This window comes from Corvus kubaryi, unplaced genomic scaffold, assembly GCF_017639235.1.
Source record: "Corvus kubaryi isolate FWS band 111438036 unplaced genomic scaffold, C.kubaryi_AGA036_p1.0 37354, whole genome shotgun sequence".
NCBI classification, from domain to species: Eukaryota; Metazoa; Chordata; class Aves; order Passeriformes; family Corvidae; genus Corvus; species Corvus kubaryi.
Window position 1 is genome coordinate 4,029,681 of NW_024581116.1, and position 8,790 is coordinate 4,038,470.

Sequence of the window (8,790 nt, forward strand, 5' to 3'; positions counted from 1 at the left end):
CCAAGACACAGTAAGGTTGTTCAGAAGAAATGGGATGCCCATCGCTGCTTTTAATTCAAAATAAATTGGGCAAATAATAAGCAATAGCACAACTGGGTTAACACCAGGCTCGTGGATGGTGGAGTGAATTTTAAGTTTAAAAATGTGTAGCTCATGAAATACAGGGCAGATCTTTGTGCAGAACTAAGTAGGATGGTTGTGTTTGGGCTAAAAGAGGGTTTGAAATGCCCTAACAGCACCAACCCATGCTGGGTCTATCAGCACTGTGAAGGGCAGCCTTCGGATTGTATTAGGGAAAAGCAGAAAAATAATCATCCGGGGGACAGAGTGACTCAGGGGATTGGCAATAAGATGGATCATGTTACTGCTGTGGAATGGATTCCAATTAGTTACATCCGCTTTTAATTATTGTTATTTATGCAGAACCTAAAGGCAGTCCACAGATTATCCAAAAGTGCCTGGGCTGATCTGTAAATCCCCTGTCCCTCCGCCCCACTCAGCCCTTGCAATGACAAACCCCAGTCACGCTGCCTGGACTGGGACAGGCTGAGACATAAATTGCTTATTAGTGACCAGCTTGCTGCTTCCCACTTTTGTTACTCTTCGAAAGGAAAATAGGGAAGGGGTGACTGAGGTTGGAGTTTCGTGTTAAGTGTTTTTGTTGGTGGCAGCAGCCGCTCAAGAAGTTCCTCCTCACCTCCCTGCATTCGGTTCCTTTTTCCTACTTGTGCCACTCTCTGAGTCATGCAAATACACCCAGGTCAGTGAACTGGTAACTTTAAAAAACAAGAAGGAGGGTTTTTTTAATCAGAGTTGGTGAAACTCACTGCTCATGTTGACCAGAGACTTCTGGGTCTTCACTAAGCTGGTGGTGGGAGGCCAAGTGGGCGTCCACTGAGAGGCATCCACTGACCTCATTTGCCAGCAGAAATCATCTTCTCTCCAACGGCAAAATCTCTTGTCTTGTGAGGAAAGCCAGTGCTCCTGGTTAGTCACCTGAGGCTGATTCAAGCCTGTTCATTAAATGGGAGGAATTGTTTCACCAAAAGAAGCTATTTGGGAAATTTGAAAGAATACACCACAGAACCATGGAATCACAGGATGGTTTGGGTTGGAAGGGACCTTAAAAATCATCTCATTCCAACCCCTGCCATGGGCAGGAACAGCTTCCACTAGACCAGGTTGCTCAGGAACCCCACCCAACCTGGCCTGGAACACTTCCAGGGATGGGGCACCACCACTTGTTTCACCCTGTAGAAACCAGAAATATTCCAGGAAGTGATTCCTCATCACTGACTTGCACTAAAAGCTGTCAGGCTAATGGGGCAGACATCACTTCCTTTCAGACTCTCTCATTCTCTGTACATGGACCATTGCTTCCACATCTCCCATGGAAACAGAACATTTCTATGTTGGTGTTGTTGTTATGGGAAAGTAGCTGCTGCATGGGAAAATTTGTGGTTCCAGTTCATATAGAAACCACAATTAGAACTTCCATTAACATAAATTGTGAAGTTAAATCAACAAAGCCCATAGACTTCCCTGGGTGAGGGAAAGGAGAGTTTGGGTGGGCGTTCTTACCCTTCTGACCCTCCTTATGATCTCCAGGAAACTGGGAAGGGAAATGTCTAGCAAGAGCAGATGTTCCCAGCAGGAATATATAGATATACACACACACACATATACATAAACACAGTGGTTTCAAGCCAGGTGTGTTACCACTGATGGATTTCAGAACCCCATGGGGTGTCAGGACCAGGAGCCAGGGAGCCAGGGGTGGCAGATGGGAAGTGAAGTGTGGCACTGTTGGATGCAGGTTTGGTTGCCATCACACCTGAGCTGATCTCTCTTCTGGAAAAGGTGGATGCACAGCTGGAGAGCCTGTTTTCCCAGGGGACTTTAAGAAAGGAGAAGGAGCAGCAGATGGCCAGGCTAAATGCATGAACACCACCTCAGCCCTGTGCCCAGGGCTGTGAGATCACCAGCAGGTGGATGGGGAGGTGAGGCTGCAGGTGAAGCACAGCTGGTCCTGCATCTTCTGCCCTGGTGAGATGGGGGAGAGGGCTCATGGGGCTGCCATCTCACATCCTTCCCAGGTCAGTGACTCGCTGTGAAGAAGTTTCCTTCCTGTCCCCCAAGCCATGCAAGTGCTGTCAAGCAGGACAGCTTTTATCTGTCAAAGCCACAGCTGCCTGCACGCCCGGTTCGGTGCATGTGGAACAAGCCCAGCAGTCACATGTGCACCTCTCCAAGTTAGAATAGTGGATGCATTTAAAGCTTCTTGTTTTGGGGTTTTATCCCTTTGGAGTCTTGTTTTGCGGAGGTCCTTTGGCTCAGCTGCAGAGTTGAGGTCTGGATACAAAAGCCTGAACTGTCACCTTAACCTCAGCAAATGCATTGGGACTCCGGGCACCTCATCCAGTGCCCTCATTCACCTCCCTCCTCCCTTCCTCATTCCTTTCCTTCTCCTTGGTGCAAGTGCTCTGGGGCTGAGGCTTGAACAGTGCCTAACAAAGCTGAGCCTTGCTCTCAGCTGGGGTATGTAGATGGTCATGAAGCTGAAAAAAAATCCTGAAGCTGGAAATGAAAATTGATGAAGAGAATTTTTAAGGATGAACCTGAAAGCCTTGAAATGTCCCTGGGTTTATACTGGAGGAACTGAAGCAGTGGATTAAGTGGTGTAGCCATGAGCAGAGCATTGGCAGCAGAGCTCAGAGCTTCATGCTAAGCAGAGGATCACGTGTTGTCTTGCGTCTCTGAGGCCAGCATGACCTAAGTGGGACAGGGAGGGGACAAGGTGACGGGATGGTTTGAGGAGCTTTTGGAGAGCACTGCAAAGCTCAGTATGAGTTTCCCAAAGCCAATTCCTTTCCAGGAAGGATCGTGCACTCTTGTAAGTTCAACACCAAATAGAGATACCAAACAACCGCCCCTGCAAATCTGTTACTCATGTCAGCTGTGGATGCAAGATCCCTTCTGTGTCAGATTACCCAGCACACGTGATGCTGCCAGCTTTGTGCCTTGTGTCACCTGCAGGACCATTGGAGTGGCATGGGCAGCCACTGCCTAATCCAGCCTACATCCTCCTGGTACGGAGGGGAACCAGTAAATAACTCTCAGCACCTCTAACCCGTCAGGCTTCGTTCCACTCAGTGCAGCACACTGCTTTCTTTGCCCAAGCGGGAGCTCAAGGCCAGCTATGCAGCCTTGGAGTTTCATTTGGTGCCCCAGCAGAATGCCACTTCCCAAGTGAACGTTCTCAGCTCCCCAGCTGCACCCAGCAGGGCAGATCTCATTGCTGAGTGGTCACAGATAATCTTAGTCACAGTTTAAAGTCTTTTCCCACTCTCCTGGTGTAAGGGGGACCCCACAGCTCCATTGCCCTGGGGCTCAGGGCACACAGGGCTGTGCACAGGGCTGTGCCAAAGGGGTCAGAGCCACCAAGTAGTGATGTTCATGGGGGGAGGATGCTCAGGGTGAGAAGTAGCTCTCATGGGGCTCTGCTGTCCCTGCACATCATATTTGATGTATATTGGATACAGAGTTATTCAGGGCAGTTAAGGATGACAGCAAAGAGATGCAAAGAGCTTAAAATAGTGCCTGACCAGGTGATAAAGCACACATAAAACTCAAGTGTCCTTGGAAAGGGGCAAGGGCTGCCTCCGTGTGGGTTAGTGCCTCCCAAAACCGAAACCCAGAGCCTTTCAGAGGCTCTCACTGATATCAGGTGACAGCACAGCTGTGGACGAGGAAGGCAAAGCCTCCCCTGCATCTGTGAGGATGATGAGGGGCAGGGAAGAGACCCTGGATGTGGAGGGAAGTAGCAGGGAGAAATATGAGGCTGAAGTCACAGATGGCACAGAGAAAACCAGCGGGGAAATTAGTCACATACCAGCCTCAGCGTAGGTAGGTGACGGAGCCTGGGAACATGCCGGGTCTCTGAATCACCGGGATTTGTGCAACCTCAGTCCTGGCAGCGCTGGGTGTTCCCTGCCTCGTCGGCTGAGTGTGGCCGGGCAGCCTTTTCTCCGGAGCCGTCAGCAGTGGAAAATGTGAGTGGAGCAGCCTGGTGTGACTGTAGGCAGCTGCTGGAGGGTCAGGCAGTGCCCGGGTGTCCTCAGCTCTGCAGGGCAAAGTGACTTGGAGGTAGCGAGGTGTTCACATCTCCACTGGACTCCTGCAGTCCAGCACAACTCTTTAAAAGCCTCGCCCAAGCTTGGCTGATTTAAATCACTTCAGGCTATTTAATCATCACGTAAGCAGACAGAGCTTAAGGACTAATTTATAGACTTTACACTGGCTGGAGTAACCCAGTGGGTTGTATAAGGAGCTGGTTATGCCATGATGAGATTGCAGTGGAGATGAAGACCCAGGGAGAAAGAAGTCCAGCAGGAGGGAACTCCAGCCTTGCATTACACACCATTTTAGGAGGCAAGAGGAGTCTGTAGGAAACTGCCTGCAGTCTGGCACTCTCCTGCCTTCACACATTTTAACTGCCTACAAATCCTCCTCCAGGAAACTGTGAATTAGCCCCGGTGCTAAATGACTTTGGAAGAGAGGATCCTTAGTGGGGATTATTGCTGGAAAGAATAACAAGGCTGGATGTGTAAAGCAGTGAAGAGGTCACAGGCCAGCTCCTGGGAAGGACACGTCCCTCCCATCTCACCAGCCTCCAGGTCCTTCGATAAACTGGGCAGTTTTTCTGTTCCCTTGGCAGCTTTTCAGAGACTCTCTGTGATGGTTTCTGCTGTTTGCCACTGCAGTTTTACTCTATCTGGGTAAGAGGGAGAAGTAAGGATAAGTCCCACTCCCTGAGCTCAAAGCCCTTTCAGCCATGACTTAAACACATCAGTTTGAACCAGCCTAAGAGCTTGCCAACACAGAGGGTCTCATTCCTGTCCTTTCTCCTGCAGCTCCAGGCCACCAGCCCGTCCTCCCCTCTGTCTTAACCCTCATGCTGGGTAACTCAGCCCTGTCTTAGCAGAAACCAGTTCCTTTTTTCACTCAGTTATTTTTGTGCCAGATTAGTAGTTTGGGTGTGTGGAGGCTGCGCAACACCAAAGCTGATGCAAGGGAGAGCGACAGGGTGGGGGTGAGGGACAGATCCAGGCAGCCTGTGGGTGAAAGATACTCACTATGGATACAAGTGCTCCAGCAGAGCTGATTACAAGGTCACATGGGGTCAGATGAAAAGCAGACATGTCATTTGGGGTTACAATGACAACTGGGGTTAAAGGTCTGAGATTGAGGGAACTGGGCAAGGCTGCTGAGAGGTTCCTGGGACAATCCCAACAGCAGTTTGGGAATGACTCCTGTGACATGGTGATGGCTGGGAAGTGCCTTGAGAGCACTGTGGCTGCACCAGGCCTTGCTTGCAGCTCTTTTCATCCTGAGCCCTGCCCCATCACTGTGCGGCACTTGCTGGCTGAGTGGCAGTGGGATGGTGGGATGATGGGATCCCAGTGCCACAGCTATGGGATAAGCCTGGTTAGAGGTAGCAGAGGGTTGGACTTGTAGCTACCACATCCCTGCTCTTAGCACAGTTTTTTTCCATTTCACCTCTGGAAACCTCTTCAAGTCTTGAAGTGTCTATGGAGAAAATTGTCCTTGAAAATGAGCCAGGGCACAGCCCTAAAAGTTCTGGATGCTGCAACTGGGGTAATTCTGAAATAAATGTAATGTTTCTGGCAGCACAAGAGAGCAATTAAGGAACCCTTAATTTTTAAGGGTCCTCAAAAATACATCACTAATTTCTAGCCAGAAACATGGGAAAATTTAGTCAAACCAGCCTGGGTACTCAAGGGAGTATCCTGCCCTACAAGCCTTCCACCACTATTCTGCCTCTGCTCTCCTTCCCTCACCCCTTTCCTCAGCCATCCTTCCCCTGCTTCCCTTCCCAGCTATCCTTCCCTACTTATGAACAAAGAAACTTAACAAAACAGTGCTCCACTGAAGGGAAGGGAGGCAAGGGAAACAGGAAAGAAGATAATATAACAACAAACAACCAGCCCATCCAAAGTACACAGAGGAGTGTTCATCTCTCCCTTTCTGCTTGCTTTTCTGTGGCCTCTAAGAAAACTGGCTACTGCCTCCATCCTGCAGCCTTCCACTGTGTCAGTTCACTGGTCTCAAGCTGCAGACTATGCATTTCTCCCAGGTGTCAGCTATTCTTGCATCCATCCATCCATCTTTCCCTCCATCTACCCCATTAGCCAGTATTCATCAGTGATGTCCATAGCAGGAACCCCATATTGTCCTCTCTCAGAATAAGACTCACGAAATAGAGTCAAAACTGAAGGGCAGCCCATTTTTCATGCACAATTTCTGATACTGATTGTGCTGAGCCCAGGTCTCAAGGTCATGGAGTGAGAGGAGTTTGACTCAGGAACTTGTAGACCTTCAGTTTCCATCACCAGGCTCACCTTGTGCTCAAGCAGGAGTGGAAGAGGAGTGACTCAGACTCACAGAATCAGTTGGGTTGGAAATAAGCTCTGAGATCATCGAGCCAAACCTGTGACCAATCATCACCTTGTCAACCAAACCATGGCACTGAGTGCCATGTTCAGTCCTTCCTTAAACACCTCCAGGGACAGCGACTCCACCACCTCCCTGGGCAATCCATTTCATGAAGAATTCCTCCTGATGTCCAACCTGAACCTCCCCTGGTGCAGCTTGAGGCTAATCCTGTCATTAGTTACCTGGGAGCAGAGGCTGACCCCACCTCGCTGCAACCTTTGCAGGTAGCTGCAGAGAGCATGGGCCTGGATCAGGAGCATGGGGAGGTGCACTCTGGCTGCCTGGCCTGGGGAGTGACGTGGTGCCAGGCAAGGACAAGCTGTTCCCTGCCTCGTTATTGTTACCAGATGAGTGGGGGACTTTTATGATCACTGGGTTTGGATAATCAAATTCTGATTGTGACAGAGGAAGGAGAGCTGCCCTTCTCTTCCCTCCTGCGCCCCATGCCAGGCACTCAGCCCCCTGCCCTCCCGCAAGGCTTTGTTCCTGGGGGTGACGTGCAGCAGCCCGGACGTGACTGTGGATCCCACACCCCCACGACGCCCTGCTCTGTCTGGGGTTATTGTGTGATGCCCAGAACAATATGCTGTGGTTAGGGATGCCTGGGAGAGCGCCGGGAGGCTCCCCGCTCCCCCTCTCCCTGCTAGTGCTGGGGGAGGCAGCTTTTGGCCATGTGGTAGCTGTGGGTTTGGTGGAGGTCCCCCAGCAGGGGAGGAGATGCAGTCACCAGTGCTGTTCCTAGAGAGGAAAGCCAGCATTTGGCACTGCTGAGCCAAATGCACTGTGTGTCTTGGGCACAGGATGGCCCTGGGCACTATAGGATGACAGAATAGCTCATGTAGGACTGCAGGAGGTCTCTGGCCCAACTTCTTCATCCTGCCTGCTCTGGGGTCAGACCAGGTTGCTCAGGGTTTTATTGAATCGGGTCTTGGAAACCTCCAAGGTTGGAGGCAGCACAGCCTTTCTGGGCATCCTGTATCAGTGCTGAACTGTCCTCCTCATAGTGGGAATGTCTTTTCTCATATCCAGTCTGAACCTCCCTGGTTTCAGCTTGTGTCCAGTGTCTGTTGTGTTCCCCTCGTGCATCTCTGTGTACAGCTTGACTTTACCATTTCCATATCCTCCTTTCAGGTATTGAGGGTCACTGCCAGATCCCCACCAGAGCTTCTCTTCTCCAGCCCTGCACGCTCAGCCTCCCCTCCCAGGCTGTGTGATCCCACAGGGCTGTGTGAGCTCCGACTGCCTTGATGGCCTTTCCCCAGACTCTTTCCTGTGTGTCCCCATCTCTCTTGTACTGGAGGCTGTTGCAATATCCAGTCATGGTGTCAGCAGGGCTGAGCAGAGGGGAGGAATTGCCTTCCTCGACCTGCTGGCAATGCTCTGTCTAATGCAGCCCGAGGGCCTGTTTGCCTTCTTTGCTGTGATGATGCATTGCTGACTCAAGGTCCTTTCTGCACAGCTGCTTCCCCACCAGTCACCCCCAGCCTGGGGATTACAGACACAGGACTGTGGCATTTGCCCTGGATGAAGTCCATAAATATCCTCACAGTATCAAGTCAGAGAGATGAGGAGCCAGGAAGTGTCTTGTGGACTTGCCCGAGTCACAGGGACTTTTACTTTGTAATGGTTTGGAAAGTCCCTTCTAGGGGACCATACCCACACCTTGTTGAGGAGAATCTGCTTATTTGGGATGTTGATGTGGATGTGGAAGCTCAGACAGTGATGTAGGTCAGTGATATAACCAGGAACTGCTCTCACAGGAAAACCTCCTGCACCACCCAGTGCTGAGGCAGGAACAGTGGGGGACATCGAGCTTTTCACACCAGTATGTCACTACAAAACCCTCAGGAGTTAGGGGCTTCAGTGTCCTCCAGTGGCCATGGTACTGACAGGAGGGAAGGGGAAATGTGTCCCTTCTGGCTTTGGGAGTCCCTTTGGCTGCCTGGGTGACATGTCCCTCAATACACATTCTGTTTACACGGCCATTCTGAGGAGTCAGGGTGCTTGTGCAATGCAAGCAGCTGAGCTTTGCATCATTTGGACTTCTCTGTCCTGGCTTGCTGGTTGTTTCCCCTTGTGCCCACGTCCCCCTGGAGCCAACTCTCAGAGACAGTCAGTGGGGTATGTTTGGTCCAGCATCTGTTAATTGCCTTCCTTTGCTGTGTGTGAGTCCTTTGGCCAACAAGTGTGTCAGGAGATGGGCATTGCCTTTGGTGGAGACAAGGCAGAATAATGTTCCTCCCTGATAAATACCCAGGGAGAACGGGATTCTTA